This window comes from Lygodium microphyllum, chromosome 6 (genome assembly GCF_053477565.2).
Source record: "Lygodium microphyllum isolate KBCC chromosome 6, Lygodium_microphyllum_v1.1.10, whole genome shotgun sequence".
NCBI classification, from domain to species: domain Eukaryota; kingdom Viridiplantae; phylum Streptophyta; class Polypodiopsida; order Schizaeales; family Lygodiaceae; genus Lygodium; species Lygodium microphyllum.
This window is the reverse complement of record NC_141140.1, coordinates 122,869,265-122,889,184: the sequence shown is the minus strand read 5'-3', so window position 1 is coordinate 122,889,184 and position 19,920 is coordinate 122,869,265.

The window sequence follows — 19,920 nt, the reverse complement described above, 5'->3', positions numbered from 1 at the left end:
GAGATAAATACATTGGAGTATAGTTTTGATGACTATATTCGTGTAGCTTCATCTCTTGATGTCACTTAGTTGACCGATGTACTATCTACTTACTCTCAGCGTTGGCTTCTTGATTCGGGGGCTTCCTTTCATGTTATCACACATTGCCATTGGTTTCATAACCACCGTATTGTTATGTATTCAATTAGACTAGGAGATGGCACTACATTGGATAGCATTGGTATAGGTGATGTTGAACTATAGTTTAGTACTGGTGCTCCATTTGTGCTTCATGACTTGCGTTATGTCTTGGCTTTGATGAAAAGCATTATTTCAACTAGACAGCTGGATGATAATAGGTATCATGTATTCTTTAGTGATTCTTCATGGAAGATCACCTGTGGCAATCTTGTTTTTTGTAGAGGTGGAAAGGTTGGTAGCCTCTACCCTTTGCTTGTTTTGGGTGTGTTGACTATGTATTGGCTATGACCGATCTTCCACATGTATCTTTATGGCATCATTGCCTTATGCATATGTCTTTTGAAGGAATGAAGGTATTTACTCGTTTGCAGTATCTTTTACCCTTCAATTATTTTTGTTTTGATTCATGTGATCATGGTTTGCATAGCAAGCAGACTTGTAATTCACATAAGAAGTTTGGTTCTACGCATGTGGGTGAGCATTTGGCTCTTTGCATTTTGACGTTTGTGGCTCCATGCCCTCTCAATCCTTGTGTGGCACAAAATATTTTATTACATTCATAGATGATTACTCGCATAAGGTTTGGGCTTATTCTATTTAGTAGGAATTGGATGTTTTACCTATATTTTAGCACTTTCTCGCCATGGTTGAGAACTAGTCTGAGTATATGCTAAAATGCCTACAGTCTGACAATGTTCGTGAATATGTCTCTAGGTCTTTTGAGTAGCCATGTGATGAGAGGGGTATTAAGCATGAGTTGACCACCCCATACACCCCACCCTAGAATGGTTTTGTAGAGTGCATGAATAGGGTTATCTAGGAAAGAGTTCATAGTATGCTTAGTTAGGTAGACTTGCCACATCACTTTTGGATTGATGTAGTTACTACTGCCATGCATCTCATTAATAGATTCCCATGCAGTGCTCTTGGTAGTAGATTTGCAAAGGAGGCATGTTCTAGTAAACCTCCCTTGTATGGACACTTGTAAGTCTTTGGATGTGAGGCTTTCTGCCATATTCCTAAAGACAAGCACAATAAGTTGGATAAGAAGTTTGTCAAATACATCTTTCTTGGATAAGTGGATGTTGGTGAGATTGGGTTTCGTCTTTGGGATCCAAAGGCTCAAGAGATTATTTGCAACCCTGATATTATTGTTCGTGAGAAAAAGATGCATATAAGACCAACACATGTGATTGAGGAATGCAGGGTGATCTTTTAGGAGGAGCCCCATATCACCTTGGCTAGTTACATATTGAGCTTGTTAGATCAATACTCCCCCCTCAATCTTAATCCAACGTCTTATACTCCAAATCCACCCCACTTGTGTAGCTTCTCTACACCCATTGACTTTGTGAAGATATCATATACCTATGCTTGGATGCCAAAACCTACCAAGTTAATATCACATGTAAGAGCTTTCTCCCATATCTAATGTTAATGCACTCAATGTGCTTGGCCATTGCATGAAACAAAGGACTATTTACCAAATGTACGTTGTCTATGTTGTCATAAGTACAATGTGATGGCATAGGGTACATCATGCTCTAAAACATGGAGTAGCTTACACTATTTGTTGTTTCTTATTTCTCTAACTCATGGCACCACTTCCAAAGCTGAAAAAATAGACACTAGTAGATCTCTTGTCATAATAACACCAACACTTCATCTTCAACTCCTTATGGAACTTGCATAAATTGACTTAATAGTCCAACATTAAGTTACATATCTAGTGTCATGAGATTAGTGTAAAAATAAAACCTAAAAAATTTCATGTATATTGTTGGATCCTCTAACACATCTTTCGCATCATGTCTCAATGTTGCATTTTACTCAATTGGCATTGTTACCATTTTTGTAACAAGGTTGGCATGTTTTTAGTTGCCCATCAAGAGATATCCTAGACAATGCTGTCTGAGATTTTGTGAAATACATCCGAGTTTGCTATCTATGCTCACTTGAGTCTACCTCATAGTGGAAGTTCTAGCTGTTCCCACAAGGATCGACCTAAGTTTTAGGTTTCTATTATTTGTGAAGTCACCTAACCGTCAACTAGTGTCAATAATTCGAGTTTCCACTTATTACAGGATTACTCGAACTAAAGTGGACTTGCATTATACTTGGTTCAAAGAGAATGGGAGACGAAGAGGAGTGTAGCACGTCGATCCTTTTTTCCATAAGGCAAATTCCCATTCTAGCCCCCTAAAACGATGTAAGTCAGATTTTCCTAATATGTAATAGTCGCTGCCGTAATAACGTCACCCCCACCTTTCTTTAAAAAAATAATAATAAATGAATTTATTTTTACATCACCTCTCCCCCTGTCGACACCGTCTGGTTGACGGAGGGAGGGGGAGTTCAGCTACACGTCAACGAGGGCAAGGGGAGTTGAACCACAATATGGAGGGGGAGTCAAACTACAAGATGGGGGAGGGAGCTGGACATATAGTCGAGATAGGTGAAGAAAACGACGAATACGAAGGGGGGAGGGGCACACATGTGTCACCTCCAAACGCCCACTATCACTCCCTCTCCTCCAAAAATTGTTGATTGCATGGCGGAAAGGCTGTTCTGGCCACCTGATGGAGGAAGAGGAAGGGGGCCTCGTGTCACAACCCCCCCCCCCCCCCCCTCCTTAACAAGGTGAGATAATCCTCTTTCTTTCGTCCCCCTTAATCATCACCGTCCCTTCTTATAAATCATTTTTCCCCCTTTACTTTTAAGAGACCCATTATTCTTCTCCCCTCTGCCTTGCCACCAAAATTGTGAGAAAGAGAAGGAGAGGGAGAGGTAGTGAAGGAGAGAATGAGAGATAGAGGAGAAGAAAGGGAAATCTAGAGTAAAGAATAATAAGAGAGGGAGAGAAGTGGTTCAAGAATAACTCCCTTATTGGGCAAAGGCTTGAGTATCGCTTCTCCCCACTACAAGTCCCGTAGTCACTCCATCAACTACCTCTAATTGACAAGGAGACCGCAAAAGTCAAGACAAGCACAGGGAACTTCGACACCAGGGAGTCCTTTGAAGGAAGTGAAGGTCACTTTCCAACTCCAGAGTGGCCCCAAAGCATAAGCTCTCCCAAAAGCAACTGGAAAAGCTGCAATTACAGGGGAGAAGGATCGAGCAAGGACGCCACCATCAACATGAACGGGTTATCAGGCGTGAATGCTAACTTGACACTCCAAAACCAGGTACAACTATCGTGTCTAGAAAATTGAAATCAAATATTTAAGCATGGGCAACATTAGGAAAAAGTCATACCTCGCATCGGGTAATTTGCATATTTTGAAAGGTAGAAAAGGATTTAATAATCATGAGTTGTCGGGAATAGATTAAGTATCTACGGTTATAGCGGAAACAAGTCAAGTATTAGGATCGAATTTTCGCAAATGCATCATGGATTGCCGGTACATAAATATTCCGTATAAATCAATTGCACTCCGTAGGCCATCGTAGTGAATTAACTTGCATTTACAATGAATGCATGTACACTCGCATTTGAATAATTAGGTCATGCCTTTTGAGTGCATAAATGTACTAGAAGGGATTTTTATGAATAGGGATCTCGCATCACCTCGACAACTCAGGGAAGACTTGCATTCAAAATTGCATGGCATCATGAATAGCCTCAATTGCACCACATAATAGGATATGCATCTAAAAAGGTAGATCAAGATGTGCATGTGAAATGTTGAGCTTAATTGAAAGGGACGGTTTGGTAAATGAAATCCTGGCCGATAAGTGAAATCATCCAAGCTAGGCCTTTAGTCGCAAATATATCAAGTCGTCCTTACGACCATATTTTGACTTGGAGTCAACATGCTCTTTGGTCTCTACCCCAATAGCCAACTGCAATGGATCCAAAACACTCCTAGGTATATCATTTTCAAAATATGATACATCCTGAAGCTAACACAAGGAAGCTCGAATGTAGTACCCACAAGGAGAATGACTATTCGCCAAGCTACATTCGATGCTTGCAACTATTTCGGAATGGTAATTAGACGTGGTTTATGCTTGACTTGCAAGAGGAGTAAACACAAGTTCCTTCTATCTTAAAGGGAGGAGACCCTAGGGTGAACTTATAACTTTGATAGAGTTCTAAGATGGAAAAATGATCACCAACTGACCAAGCAAAACGCTAGACCAAGATCTTAAGAATAGGAACCAAAGGATAGTAACCTAGGGAAGCAGTCACTTGAAACTATAGCGTAATTTTTAAACCCTATTACATAGAAGTGAGGTCAGAAAGAAGGTATTCTCTAACCCTCGAAAGATGATGAAAAATGATGGCAGGGCAAGAAAGACCCAAGAAGGGTAACATTGAGCATTTAAGACGAGGACTCAACCTTAGCAGATGTCTGAGCACTTGCCTTCATTGATTGGTTGTGCCTGTAAATCTAGACTCAATGTCTACGAAAGGAATGTATGACTCAAACTCACAAAAGAAAATTTGAATAATTATTCAGGTTGAATTCAAGGAGGTCATGCCAAGCTACCCCTAGCTGGCCGCCAACCCTAGCCAAGGGGGTTCCAAATAACCGTGACATGAACGTGGACCAAACCGCCATGAGAGGTTTCTCCATGGGTCAGTTTGAATGTAGGAGGATGCTTGGATGCTAGGGGGGCTTTGGTTGTAAATTCCCTGCCTTCGGGTCCTATCAAATGATCTATGTGACTCGGGATAGATTCTCGAAGCCCTATTACTAGTACAAGGGCGGAATCTTGGAGGAAATAAGACGCAACCTCACGGATTGTGGAATTCGTCCTTTTTGGACAAGACTTGTATTTTAATTAAAAGGATAATATAAACGGTACAACCAAACCCAATGAGCAACTTGTTACAATGCTGATGATGTAGTGGCCCATGATCTTCTTGTTGTGTAGGATCATGATGTTGGGAAAAAAAGATAGGTCATACAAGCCCCACAGCTAGTTTTACGATGCTCTATTTGAGCTTCACGTCTTCCTGACCACTATGAGCCCTTTATGGATTATGTCATGGTGACAAACTATGTTGAGCCACTTTCCTACAAGGACACTATACGTAGAGGTGATTCTCATTCTTAGGAGTGGGCTATGCACTTTGACTTTGATGCACTGCAAAAGAACCATACATGGAACTTAGTTTTTTTGCCTATGATGGAAAGCATGCATTGCTATGCAAGTAGATGTACAAGTCAAAGAGTACCCTTGGTTACCCTAAGCAAGCATATAAGGCCATATTGGTTGTTAAGGGTTTTAAGCAGGAAAAGGGAGTTGATTTCAATAAGATTTTTTCTCATGTGGTGAAGATGATTACCCTACTCTTTGTCTTAGCTTGGTTGCTCAGTTGGATTTAGATCTTCATCAAATGGATGTTAAGATAGCTTTCCTACATGGAGATCTACATGAGGACATTTATATACAATAGCATAAGGGCTTTTTGGAAAGAGGAAGGGTACACCTATTATCCAAATTGAAGAAAAGTATTTATTAACTTAAGTAGACACCTAGGGACTGATATCATAAGTTTGATGCTTTCATGCACTCATAAGGGTATTCTTGTAGTGATATGGATCCATATCTATACAAAAAGAAGGCCCATGATGGTAGTCTTATTATTTTGGTGCTTTATGTTGATGATATGCTTATATCTGGGAGTGCTCATTTTGAGCTAGATACCTTTAAGACTTACCTAAAAAAGAGCTTTAAGATGAAGGGCATATGACATGCCGTGCACATACTTGGCATGCATATTACGCATAATTAGAACATCTTTGATTGCGAGCTGGATAGGTAAGTCCAAACCTCAAGCTTGGTGGATCTTGTAATAAGAGATAGTATAGATGGATCATGTAATAAGGGATAATATAGATGTAGACTAGCATTTCATATGCACTTCGCATGTACAGAACACTAGGTTGCTTCGCGGCAAGCAAAGTTGCCTCGACAATCCATTTCTTCTCTTTCTCTCTCCTCTTTTCCTTTTCTAATTTGTTTATTATCTCTCTCTCTCTCTCTCTCTCTCTCCCCTCCACTCTATTTCTTTCTCTTTCTCTCTCTCTCCACCTTTTATTAGTTCATTTTCTCTCATCTCCTTGTTCTCTCTCACATCAAATGTAAAACTAAAAGTTATTTATCAAATTTGTAATATAAAGTGCCAAATATACATACAATCTCTTTTATAAATCAACCTTGTAAAATTTCATCTATACACAAAGTTAATACTGATTCCAATCTCACAAAGTTTGAAGCTCAAGTCAAACTTTCCTCTCTCTCTCTCTCTCTCTAATTTTCTCACTTTCCTCTCTCTCTGTCGAGTTTTTTTGCTTTCCTCTCCCTTCCTCTATTTCTCTCTCTCTCTCTCTCTCTCTCTCTCTCTCTCTCTCTCTCTCTCTCTTTTTCTTTCCTCTCCCTTTCTCTCTCTCTCTCTCTCTCTCTCTCTCGACTTTTTTTCTTTCCTCTCCCTTCCTCTCACTCTCACTCTCTCTCTCTCTCTCTCTCTCTCTCTCTCTCTCTCTCTCTCGACTTTTTTTCTTTCCTCTCCCTTCCTCTCACTCTCACTCTCTCTGTTGCTCTCTCTCTCTCTCTCTCTCTCTCTCTCTCTCTCTCTCTCTCTCTCTCTCTCTCTCTCTCTCTCTCTCGTCTTTTTCTCTTACTCTCTATTCTCACCTCTCTCTTTTATTCCTCTCTCTCTCTCTATTTCATTTCTCCTCACTTCTCTTTCACCTCCTCTCTTTCTCATCTTTTTTCTCTTGCTCTCTCTTCCCTCCTTTCTCTCTCTCCTCTTTTCCCTTCCCCCTCTCTCCTATTTTTTCTTTGCCTTTCTCTTCTCGCATTTTTCTTTTTCCTTCCCCCTCTTTTTTCTTTTTTCCTTTTCTCTTTCCTACTTTTTCCTTCTCTCTTTGTTATTTCTCTCTCTATATATATATATATATATATATATATTTATATATATTTACTTGCTCCCCCAAATCTCTCTTTCTAAATTTTTATATTTTTTCTCTTCTCACCCCCCTCTCTCAATCTTTTTCCCCTCTCTCTCTCTTCCCTCTTTTCTCTCTTCTCTTTTCCCCCTCTCATCATTTTTCCTCTCTTTTCCCTCTTTTTTCTCTCTCCTCTTTCCCCCCCTCTCTCTCTCTCCTCTTTTTCCTTTTCTTCTTCTTCTTCTCTCTCTTTCTTTCACACACACACACACACTCTCTCTCTCTCTCTTTCTCTCTCTCTCTCTCTCTCTCATTTCTTTTGCCTCCTCTTTCTTTCTCATATTTTTTCTCCCTCTCTCTCTTTCCTCTTTTTTTTTTCACCCTCCCCCCTCTCTCTCTCTCTCCTCTTTTCTTATCTTTCTCTCTCCTTGCTTTTTTATTTTCTCTCTCCTCTTTTTCCTCCCCCTCTCTCTTCTCTTTTTTCTTTGCCTTTCTCTCTCAAGAGAGAAAGGCAAATAAAAAAGAGAAGAGAGAGGGGGAGGAAATTCTCTTTCATATTTTTCTCTCTCCAATTCCTTAAATTTTTTCTCTTCTCATGCCCTCTCTCTTTTCACCCCTTGTCTCTCAAAAATTTCTCACTTTCCTCTCTCTTCCTTGATTTTTTTCTTTCCTCTCCCTTCCCATATTTTCCTCTCACATACACACACTCTCTCAAGTCTTTTTCTCTTGCTCTCTCTCCTTTATTCTTCTCTCTTCTCTCTCTCTCTCTCTCTCTCTCTCCATATATATATATATAATATTTCTTTTGACTTCTCTTTCACCTCCTCTCTCTCTCTCATTCTTTTTCTCCCTCTCTCTTCCCTCCTTTGTCTCTCTCCTCTTTTCCCTCCCCTTGCTCTCTCTCTTTCTGCTGTTTTTTCTTTGCTTTTCTCTCCTCTCTTTTCCCTTTCTCCCCCCCTCTTTATATTTTTTCTGTTTTTCTTTTCTCTCCTAATTTTTTCTTCTCTTTACTATTTGTGTGTGTGTGTGTGTACACACACACACACACACACATTACTTGCCCCCCCAAATCTCTCTTTCTTTTTTTAATTTAATTTTTTTTCTTTTCTCACCCCTCTCTCTCAATCTTTTTTCTCCCTCTCTCTCTCATTTCTTTCACCTCCTCTCTCTCATTTTTTTTCCCTCTCTCTTCTCTCTTTTTTCTCTACTCTTTCCCTCTCTCTCTCTCTCTCTCTCTCTCTCTCTCTCTCTCTCCAAAAACTATGCCAAAAAATGTTTAAATTTAAGAAAGACTTTTCCCTTTCGTCCTTTCGCCCCCTCTCTTTCTCTTTTTCTCTCTTTTCTTCTCTCTCTTTCTTTTCCTTCTCTCTCACTCTCCTATTTTTTTCTTTTTTTCCTCCCTTTCTTCTCTCTCTCTCTCTTCATTCTCTCTTTAAATTTTAAAATTTCTCTCTTTTAAATTTTAAAATTTCTCTCTCTATAATTCTCTCTCTACATATTCATATTCTCTCTCTTCTTTTCTTCTCTCTCCCTCTTCTCTTTTTTCTTTTGTCTCTCTTTAAAATTTTGTATTTTCTCTCTCTAATCATATTCTCTCTTCTTTTTCTTCTTCTTCTTATCTCTCTCTCTCTCTCTCTTTCCCCCTTCCCTTCTCTCTCTTAAAGAAAAATCAAATTGGAAAAAGATTTTTAAGTTAATCAAAAGAGAAAAAAAGAAAAAAAAGAAATGATGATTAAATTAAAAATTAAACATTTTTAATGAAAAGAGAGGGAGAAGAAAGAGAGAAATGATTAATTAAAAGGAGAAAATTTTTAAAGATATTTTTAAATATTTTTAATTAAAAGAGAAAAAATATAAAGAAGAGACATAAAAAATACATCAAAGGATTATGTAACAAGGATTCTAGGCAAATCTTGGACATAAAAAATAACTCACAGTCCTGACATAGTGGAGTGTTGAGTCACAACAAGGGACATGGCTTTCAGGTAAAAAATTTCTCTCTTAGTTGATTATTATCTTACTTTGGGATGAATTAGCTAACTTTCCTTTCCAATTACAGGTACTTTGTCGCACGACAAACTTTATGCCTAGTATTTAAGTATCGTAGATGGAGGATGCTCAAGGGTAAATGGTTGTGTGTTGATCAAGACATGCATGAAAGTGCAGTTGTGGATGTTACTGTCATTTGTGAGGGCCGCAAGCCCCAAGTGTTGCAAATGGAGGATGATTGGCCCTTGAGTATAATGCGCCAGGAAATTACAATGTTAATGCAGAATCCACCTGTTAGCTCCTATTTTAAACTAGATGGTAGGAAAATTCGAAGCCGAGCTGAGGATACTATTACTAGCGGAAAGTGTGTGGCTCCACATATTTTAGAAATCGTAGAGTCTCCCTAAAAATCCCAATACCAAAAGTTGTAATATCCAACACTTGTAAATTTTTGGATTTTTTTGGCCAATACAATATTATCGCTTACAATCTTGCAATATTTAAAAATTATAGTATTTACGCAAAATCATACACTTGTTATACACTTTTCACATCAACACATTCACACATGCATGTAAACTTTACAAAGATGTAAGTAAAGCCATAACTAAATATCGTATGCGAACAACCCTTAATGGTTTAAAATTTAAGGTTTTTAAGGTAAAACTAGTTTAGTTCTTGTTTCACTGTTTCATTTCACACTTTCTCTCTTCATCTCTTTATATCCACCACATCCCTCCTACCTGCTACGATGGATACTCGCGCACACTTTGATGAGTGGATCCACGAGACTATCTTTGCCAACCAGGGTGACGAGATATTCCAGGTTTTCTCTAAGAACTTCAACCTTGAAAGTGTGCTCTCATCGCTGGATCCCCCCCTTCAAGTTTTGGAAGACTTTGTGAGCACCATTGCTACATGCACATACTCCATCGAGGGATTCGGCATGACTTGGGTGCCTCTGGAATAGCTCATGGCATTTCAGGCAGGGAAGAATCACCAAAAAGTGGTGAATAGGTGTCTGGTCCATGTGGATCCTTCGCATAGAGTATGCAATGTTCCCATGGAAAGTGCACCAGGTACATCACCTTTGGATTTGGTGGAGTGTGATTGTGCATCGGCAATTCACCTCCTTGCATTGGATACACCCCTAGAGGAGGAGAGCAATGAAGATACAACTCCACATGTTATTTCTATCACATACACGGGAGAAGAACCAATTGAAGAGCTCATAAATGTTGAAGAGGAACATCGAGTGGTGACAAAGCAAGGGTTGGCTCTCATGGTGCCATCTTCTTCAGAACAGCCACAAGTCGACAAACCCAACCTTGCCTCCTTGACACCCATTGACGTAGATGCTGTACAATACTTACTTCTATAAGATGTACTGCAATACTTGGAAATGAAAGAAGAAGAGTTGTTTTCTATCCTAGTCAAGGATTCAATGGAAGACCTAATCGATTATGATTACATGGATGTGCATCCAACAATGACAGAGATTGGAAGATATAATGGCACAAGTATCCAACAATGACAGAGATTGGAAGATATGATGGCACAAGCTTAGATACTATGAGTGTGATCATAGCAGTACAGGAGTATATTATCTTGGTTGAAGAAGATTACCTTGTGCTCGATGTTGAATTTGAAGCACTATAGCATGATTTGTTCGGACTAAGGCCCCAGCTTCCTACCAAGGAGTTTGTAGATCCCTTTGCCCAAAGAGGTGCCTCCCTGACACACGAGGAAATGAAGATACAAGATGATTTGGAGAAGGTGAGATTTCTAACTACCATATATTTTTATGCAATGAAACTTGATGGTAGGGTGCGTCGGGTCCCCCGGATTCCACTAGTGAAATCTTGGCAAAAAATGATGCTTGCAGCTGCCCTGTCCGAAGTCTGGCGTCTCGGGCCACTTTTTGTCCCAAATGACGCCTGCAGCTGCCTTGGCGTTTGTCTGGGGCCACTTTCTGGGCCAGAAAGTGGCCCCAGATGCCAGACTTCGAATAGGCCAGCTGCATCATTTTTGGCCAAGATCTCACCAGTTGACTCCAGGGGACTCGACGCACCCTACCATCAAGTTTCATCGCTTTTGGATAACTCTAGGTTAGTTGCTAAATATATTGTTTGATTTGACTTTGTCATTCAGGACATACTGTATATAGATGAGTTTGCATCAAGGCAAGGAGGAGCTTGACATGCGGATCGACACAAGGATTCAGCTCTTAAGGACTATATCGGTAACCTTGTTGCAGATTTGGTGGTCTTGCATAAGAAGTGCTCACCAAGAGGGCAAGAAATAATCATGAAAATGAGAGAGAGAGAGAGAGAGAGAGAGAGAGAGAGAGAGAGAGAGAGAGAGAGAGAGAGAGAGCGACCGTCTTACATAGGATGAGAGAGGGAGAGGAAGAAGACTTGCCACCGCCGCCGCCATTCACGAAGGAGAGGAGGAGCCTTCATCACGAAGAGGAGCTGGCAAACCCTCGCCATATCTCATCGATGAGTCCATTCTCTCCTTCTTTTGCTTATTTAGGGTTTAATTCTCTCCTTCTTTTGCTTGTTTAGGAGAGGAAATGAGAGAGAAAGAGAGGGAGAGGGAGAGGGAGGGAGAGAAAGAGAAAGAGAGGGAGAGGGAGGGGGGAGGAAATGAGAGAGGGAGAGAAAGAGAAAGAGAAAGAGAAAGAGAGGGAGAGGGATGGGGAGGAAATGAGAGAGGGAGAGGGAGGGAGAGTGCATTCTCTCTCTCTTTTACTTTTGCTTATATGATTTGTGTATATATATTGAGAGAGGGAGAGGAAATGAGAGAGAAAGAGAGTGAGAGGGAGAGGGAGGGGGAGGGAGAGAGAGAGAGAGAAAGAGAGGGAGAGGGAGAGGGAGGAAATGGAAGAGGGAGGGGGATGAAATGAGAGAAAGAGAGGGAGGGAGAGTATATTCTCTCTCTTTTTTATTTATTTTTTGTATAATTTGTATATAATGAGAGAGCGAGAAGAAATGAGGGAGAGGGAGAGGGAGAAAGAGAGGGAAATTAAAGAGAGGGAGAGGGAGGAAATGGGAGAGGGATCAGGGGGAGGAAATGAGAGAGGGAGAGAGAGAGGGAATGAGAGAGGGAGAGAGAAAGAGAAAGAGAAAGAGAGGGAGAGGGAGAGGGAGGGGGGAGGAAAGAGAGGGAAATTAAAGAGAGGGAGAGGGAGGGAGAGTGCATTCTCTCTCTCTTTTACTTTTGCTTATATGATTTGTGTATATATATTGAGAGATGGAGAGGAAATGGGAGAGAAAGAGAGGGAGAGGGAGAGGGAGAGGGAGGAAATGGAAGAGGGAGGGGTGAAATGAGAGAACGAGAGGAAGGGAGAGTGTATTCTCTCTCTCTTTTATTTATTTTTTGTATAATTTGTATATAATGAGAGAGGGAGAAGAAATGAGGGAGAGGGAGAGGGAGGAAATAGGAGAGGGAGGGGGAGGAAGAGAGAGAGAAAATGAGAAAGGGAGAGGGAGAGGGAGAGGAGGGGATACGAAAACATAATAGGGAAATGAGAGAGGGAGAGGGAGGGAGAAGAAATGAGAGGAGAGGAAGAGAGCAAAAGGAAATGAGAGAGAGAGAGAGGAGAGAGAAAAAAGAGAGAATGAGAGGAGAGAGAAAAAGAGATAAGATGTTAAATATAATAGGCAAATAGAGAAAGAGAGGGTGTTGGTGAGGGTGAGGGCAAGGAAGGGAGAGGAAATGAGAGAGGGAGAGGAAGAGAGAAAAGGAAATGAGAGAGGGAGAGGAGAAAGAAAAGGAAATGAGAGAGAGGAGAGAGAAAGATCATTAAATCTAATGGAAAAATAGAGAAAGAGAGAGTCAAGGTGAGGGAGGGAGAGAAAGAAAGAAAGGGAAATGAGACATGGAGAGGAGAGAGAGAAAAAATGAGACATGGAGAGGAGAGAGAAAAAGAAAAAATTATTAAATCTAATAGAGAAAGAGAAAAAGAGAGGGTCAGGGTGAGGGAGGGACAGGAAATGAGAGAGGGAGAGAAAGAGAGAAAGGTAAATGAGAGGGAGAGGAGAGAGAAAAAATGTGAGAGAGAGGAGAGAGAAAAAGAGAGAAAAATCATTAAACCTAATAGGGAAAGAGAGAAAGAGAGGGTGAGGGTGAGGGAGGGAGAGGAAGAGAGAAAACGAAATGAGAGAGGAAGAGGAGAGAGAAAAAGGAATGAGAGAGAGGAGAGAGAAAAATAGAGAAAGATCATTAAACCTAATGGGGGAAAAGAGAGAAAGAGAGGGTCAGGGTGAGGGAGGGAGAGGAAATGAGAGAGGGAGAGAAAGAGAGAAAGGGAAATGAGAGAGGGAGAGGAGAGAGAAAAATGAATGACAAAGAGAGGAGAGAGAAAAATAGAAAAAATCATTAAACCTAATAGGAAAAGAGAGAAAGAGAGAGTTAGGGTGAGGGAGGGAGAGGAAATGAGAGAGGGGGAGAAAGGGAGAAAGGGAAATGAGAAAGGGAGAGGAGAGAGAATGAGAGAGGGAGAGGAGATAGAAAAAGAGAAAAAAATCATTAAATCTAATAGAGAAAGGGAGAAAGAGAGGGTCATGGTGAGGGAGGGACAGGAAATGAGAGAGGGAGAGAAAGAGAGAAATGGAAATGAGAGAGGGAGAGGAGAGAGAAAAGAAAATGAGAGAGAGAGGAGAGAGAAAAAGAGAAAAATCATTAAACCTAATAGGCAAAGAGAGAAAGAGAGGGTGAGGGAGGGAGAGGAAATGAGAGAGGGGGAGAAAGAGAGAAAGGGAAATGAGAGAGAGAGAGGACAGAGAAACAATGAGGGAGATGAGAGGAGAGAGAAAAAGAGAAAAAATCATTAAACCTAATAGGGAAAGAGAGAAAGAGAGGGTACCCTGGAACCTGCTACATAGTATCATAGTACTAGGTACTTGGCACTATGATACTAGAGTACTAGGTGCTAGATACTAAGATCCTATGATATTATGTGCTAGGTACTAAGTATTAGGTACTAAATACTAGTGTTTTATGATATTGTATGCTAGGTCATAGAAAAAGAGAGAGATGGAAGGAGAGGATAACAATCTAAGAAAAGAAAAGAATGATAACAAAAACAAATTGTTTGTTGTAACGTAGACAAAATAGAAAATGGAGAAGGTCCTGTTGTTCAAGATCGCGAGGCGTATCTTAATCAGCGTGTCCCGTATCCTTGCTCTCAATGCAAGCTAGCAATGAGACGAAAATGCCGATTGTCTGCAGAACATGTACGACGATTTGGCGAGTTTCAATCTGAGATCATTGATCAGGCGATTGCAGATTTTCAGCAAATAGTAATTTGAAGTTAATATCAATCATGCATTGTACTCGTAAGCTAATTGAATACCATATACAATAAGATTGGGTCTCACTGGCAAATTTTCTATCCAGGGAGGTGATGTCTCATCCCAAGGAGGAGTGCACCCTTTGTGGCCAATTAGAGTTGTTCAGGTACCTTGTACATACGCTTCATTGATTTTTTTTTCGGCACTATTATTACAAACATTTGTGCTTTTTCAAGGTGTTTTATGATTTTTTTTAAGGTTATTGAAATATCATATATTACCACTTACAAATACCATGCCCGAGTCTCGTGATGATGCACCACATGTTTTACGGAAGCTTGGCATGGACTACAATAACATCCATGCATGTATCAACGATTGTATATTGTTTCGAGGAGAATATGAGACTATGGAGACATGTCCAAAGTGTGGTGCTCACAGGTATCGACAAGACTTGCAAGGGCAAACCATCCCTCAAAAAGTTCTCAGACACTTTCCGCTTATCCCCCGTATAAACCACATGTTTCGTACGTCCATCATGGCGAGCTTGACAACGTGGCATGCGTAGAATAGGTCCACGGATGGAGTTCAACTAATATCAGCGGATTCACGCGCATGGAGTCACGTTGACTCTACCTTCCCAGGCTTTACCCAAGAGCCAAGGAATCTTCAAGTCAGTCTTGCAATGGATGGCGTGAACCCATTCGGTTTGCGCTCAACTTCTTACAGTGTGTGGCCTATAGTCCTTGTCAACTACAATATCCCTTCATAGCTTTCTACGAAGAAATGACATCTCATCCTTAGCTTACTCGTCCTCGGCCGCTACAAAGTCAAAAATATGGACGTGTATCTTCGTCCATTAGTCGATGAGCTTAAAATTTTGTGGAAGGAGGGGATCACCATGCAAGATATGAGCAGGCGCGATGGTCGGCGGTCAGCCAATATTCGAGCCATTCTCATGTGGACGATGTACGACTTTCTGGGATTCGGAGAGTGCTCTGGTGAGCAGGCCTCCGTTCTCACTGGTAATATCTATATTTTATCTCGTTCAAGCAAGTATTCACTAGGTCGTGGTGTTGGAACATGTATGGTTACATCAGGTTATTATGTATGTCCATTGTGCGGGCCACAATTAGACTCTCGAAGGTCACGAACCATGAAGAAGATGGTATATCAAGGACATGCTGCTTTCTTGCTAGAGGATCATGAACTCAGGAAAGGTTTCCTTGGACGACCTCCAACACGTATGAATGCTGCAAGCTGGTACGAGCTGAAAATGGTCCACGCGGAATCACATCCAAATGGAATGCGGCGGTTCTCAGTTTTCTACGAGTTGCCATATTGGACCCACTTACATGTCAACCACTTATTGGATCCAATGCATATTTTCAAGAATGTGGGCAGCTTGTTATGGGATCACATCACAGGAAAGAGAGATACTATAGGGGCACGAATGGATTTGAAGGAGGTAGGTAAGATGGAGGCGCTTTGGCCGCAGTCGAGTGCTGATGGTCGCGTGCAGCTTCCTCGCACTCCTTGGGTTTTGTCTACTAAAGAATAGCGCATTGTGAAGCAAGTAATCAAGTCTATCCACACTCCGACAGGTATGATGCGTTCTCTCAGGTCCGCATTTTCTAAAGACGACCAATTATCAGGGCTAAAATCCCATGACTGGCATAAGATATGTCAGGTTTGTACTAGGAATGGATTGTAATTGGCGTGGGCATTTTGCTATTTGGAATGTAGCAATTATTCATAATGCTTTCTCATTTGTGGCAGTTTGTACTATCGATCGCGATTGCAGGATATCTTACTCCAGAAATACGCAGGGCCATTTACAGGTTGTCGATTTTGGTGCAATGGATCTCACAGAAGGAGATTAAGATGTCCTCTATTGAATCCACGAGGTGGGGAGCAGTGGAGACAGTTTGTCTCTTTGAGAAACACTTGCCTACCAGCATGCTCACAATACAAATCCACCTTCTTGTGCATCTTGTAGATGAAGTGGAGATTGTTGGACTTGTCCATACGTGATGGATGTTCTTCTTGGAGCGCTTCATGAAAACCCTGAAAGGCTTTATGCGACAACGAGCTTGGCCAGAAGGTAGCATGGCTGAAGGTTGGTTGGTGTCTGAGGCGCTAGTGTATATTTCACAATGGCTACCAACGGTGGAACCAGACAATGAATTGCTATGGTCGCTGAAGGATGATGATAGACTGACTAGAGATGTGGTGGTTGGAAATGGGGTAGAAAAAAGAATGGATGTCTCAATGGAAGAGAAGGTGAATCGCTTTTTTATGTTGCACCATGCCTCTATGGAGATGTGGCTCGCCAAGTACTAGATCGCTAGGCAAGATCGAGAGGAAGCGCGAGCTGAATTCCGACGTAGTACGCATCATCGACTGATTCGATATCCCAAAGGTATAGAGGAGATGCCGCAGTTCATGTCAATGCAATGGTTGCATGAAGCTTTGACCGCATCGTCTTGCGAAGGGACAGAGGTCTAAATGGAGGAGTGGGAATTCTCGAGGGGATGTAGTCCAAAGGTGATGAGGGGTTTAGAATCTGTCGTATCTAAATTTTATATGCGACATCTAATTTGAGTATTTCAATGTACAGTATAAAATATATAGTGCAGTGTGGTCGCGCGGACGGCACTTTCGCGTGGAGCGTATTGACAAAATGCGCTCCACAATGGACTATGGTATCATGGCAAGGTTTGAGCAAGAGAGTTGGCGATGACCAACGGATCCAAACACGGTTGTGGATCATATGGTGTATTTTGGGAACTTGCAAAGTATTGTTACAGTGGATTATCGTAGCTTCTCCATGATACTATTCGATGTGCAGTGGTTCAAAGTGGTACTTGGAGGAGCTGGAGGAACAGTTCGACGAGGTCCATCTGGATTTCTCGAAATAGATTCCGAAAAAAAAGGATGGATTTGCGCGACACCTTTGTGTTGCCGGCCCATTGTGAACAAGTGCATGGACTCATTTGCTTGCTAATTGTATTACGACATGGTTTATGTCACAATGGTTTGAACTCTCTTGTACGTGTTCGTGAATATGTAATCTTCTATCTAAACCCCCAACCTCGATGGTAGTATGTTATATCTTCAACTCCCCGAAGTGCTAGAGTATATGATCAAAGTTATGTTTCGAGCATAGATGAAGATAATATGTAAATAGAGGGGTCGATATTACAAGGGGTGGAGGCCGTCGAAAGCTTGGAGCCATCAGCATATTTGGAGGACTTTGTAAGTTTTTCTTTTGTTTTGCTTGTTTATTTTTTTGAAATATTCTTTGTACTGATAATCATGTTTCTAGTAGTTAGCATTTTGTTTTCTTTGCAGCACTCCATTACAAATCGCGATCCGACTGGCCTTGAGACTCGATATGTAGAGAGCCATGGTCTCACTTCATTGATCGACCGATTGTATAGATGCGGTGGCCTTGTAAGTCACTCATCTTTCTTGTCCGTAGTTACCATGAGATATTTGAATGCATTAATGGATGGTGGACTGATGTGTTGTTTCTTTTTTTGCAGAGTCCGTTCGATGCTCCTTTGCAGCGGGACGAGCTTTCGAGGGACGAGGATATGTGGCTCGCCCTTGGATCCGTGGAGCTCACACACCTTTATTTTTGAGTCGCCTGATCTATGTAGACATTTTCTATGTATTAGTGATATCTTATCATGATTGTACCAATTGCTTATTATGCGATCATGTATTTATTTCATGCATCAGTGTTATGATTTCAGTATACATTGTTTTTGTTTGCAAGCGCATTGTACACAGTGCAGAAACTATTTTGTATGGCTCTCATAAAGCACACAGTGCTATTTTTTTTTTCTGTTACTGTCGCTATTAGCATCATAAATTTTACTGCTCGCGTCGTTATTTACGTCGCCAACCACCGCTATCAGCGTCGGTATTGGCGTTGGTATCAGCGTTGGAAATGCAACGCTGATACCGATGCCAATACCGACGATGATAGCGGCGGTGATACCGACTGTTCTATGGCATTGCCAATAACGACACTTTTTGTGACGACGGGGGCAAATTTTGTTATTTGCATTTTCGTCGCTTTAAACGTCGGTATAAGGTCTATATCTTGTAGTGAAACCCTCCATTAAGCAGCTTGCTCGTCAGCCAAACCATTGGTGGATCGCAACTTCTATGCTCCCATCGATGACCATGAACTCATGGACTCCTCTGATGTATTGTGCTGAACAGAGCAAGTGGTCACCTAGATTGAAAGTGATCTCCTGGAATGTAAGAGGTTTTAGTTTAGACCTGTGCAAACAAGTGTACTATGGAATAATCAAAAAATACAAACTGCATGTGATAGCATTACAGGAAGTGAAAATGCATGAGGAGGCTGTTAGCACTATATGTCTGTCAATGATTTCACTATCATGCACGCCCTCAGAGGCAAAGGCAAAGGTGGTACTATCATGCTAATATACAACTCACTCAAACCTCGACACGAATGGAAGCTCGGAGATGGAAGCGTGGTGGCAGCTAGAGTAGACACCAGTGGCGTAGAACTCATACTCATCGCTGTGTATGCAGCCAACAATTTTGCCCAGCGTGCTAAGCAGTGGCAACTAATGAAGAAGCATATTGGGGATGTGCCTGCACTTTTAGCTGGAGACTGGAATATGATGGCCCTCCCCACTGACCGCTCTCATGGCACACAGTGTATGCTCCAAGAGGAACTGGAAGCATGGTGTATGTATGAGACCTCATGCGAGTTGAGAGATGTGGCCACACTCGCCTTAGGCACAACTAAAGTTTCCTAAACTTGGCGTAATCGCCATGTGGGTGACACGTGGCGTGCATGCAGGCTTGATAGATTCTATGCCACTCATGGCACATGGTGGATGTGTGGGAGGATTAAATACCACATGCTAAGCGAGATAACAATGTCTGACCACCTTCCGATTCTAATCTCTTGCCGTCTTTTCTTGACAAGGTGTATGTAGAATGGTCCGTCGCCATTTTGTTTGAACACATCAATTCTAAAGGATAAAGCCTTTATGGGCAGGTTGCAAGAGTCGTGGGAGATGGCCCGAGACTCCTCCCTAGCACCGGAGTTCAGATGGCAAAAATGCCTAAACACTACCATCAGAACTGTGAAAGAGCATGGTCGTATGATTGCGGCGAGAAGGTGGATGGACATTCAAGCTGCTGTAAATGCTAGAGAACACCTCCTACGGGTTCTAGCAATAGTCCTTGGAGACCTCACCGCTCAGAGCCACCTAAGGCAAAGAGAGCACTTCTTGAAAACACAGGAGGACTACTCAGTTCAGACTGCCAAAACCCTACTCAGGGGTCAATGGGAAAGGTTTGGCGATGCACCTAATGCTTTCTTTTTTGCATCACTTAGAGTAAAGCAAACCAGAGAGACCATCACATGGATTGAGGATGAGCATGGAACACTCCACACTAATGAGCACACCATCTCGAGACTACCCCCTAACTATGATCAGCAGGTTGCTAGATACCTAGAAGGAGTTGTGATCCCCATCACATCAGCTGACTCTCTT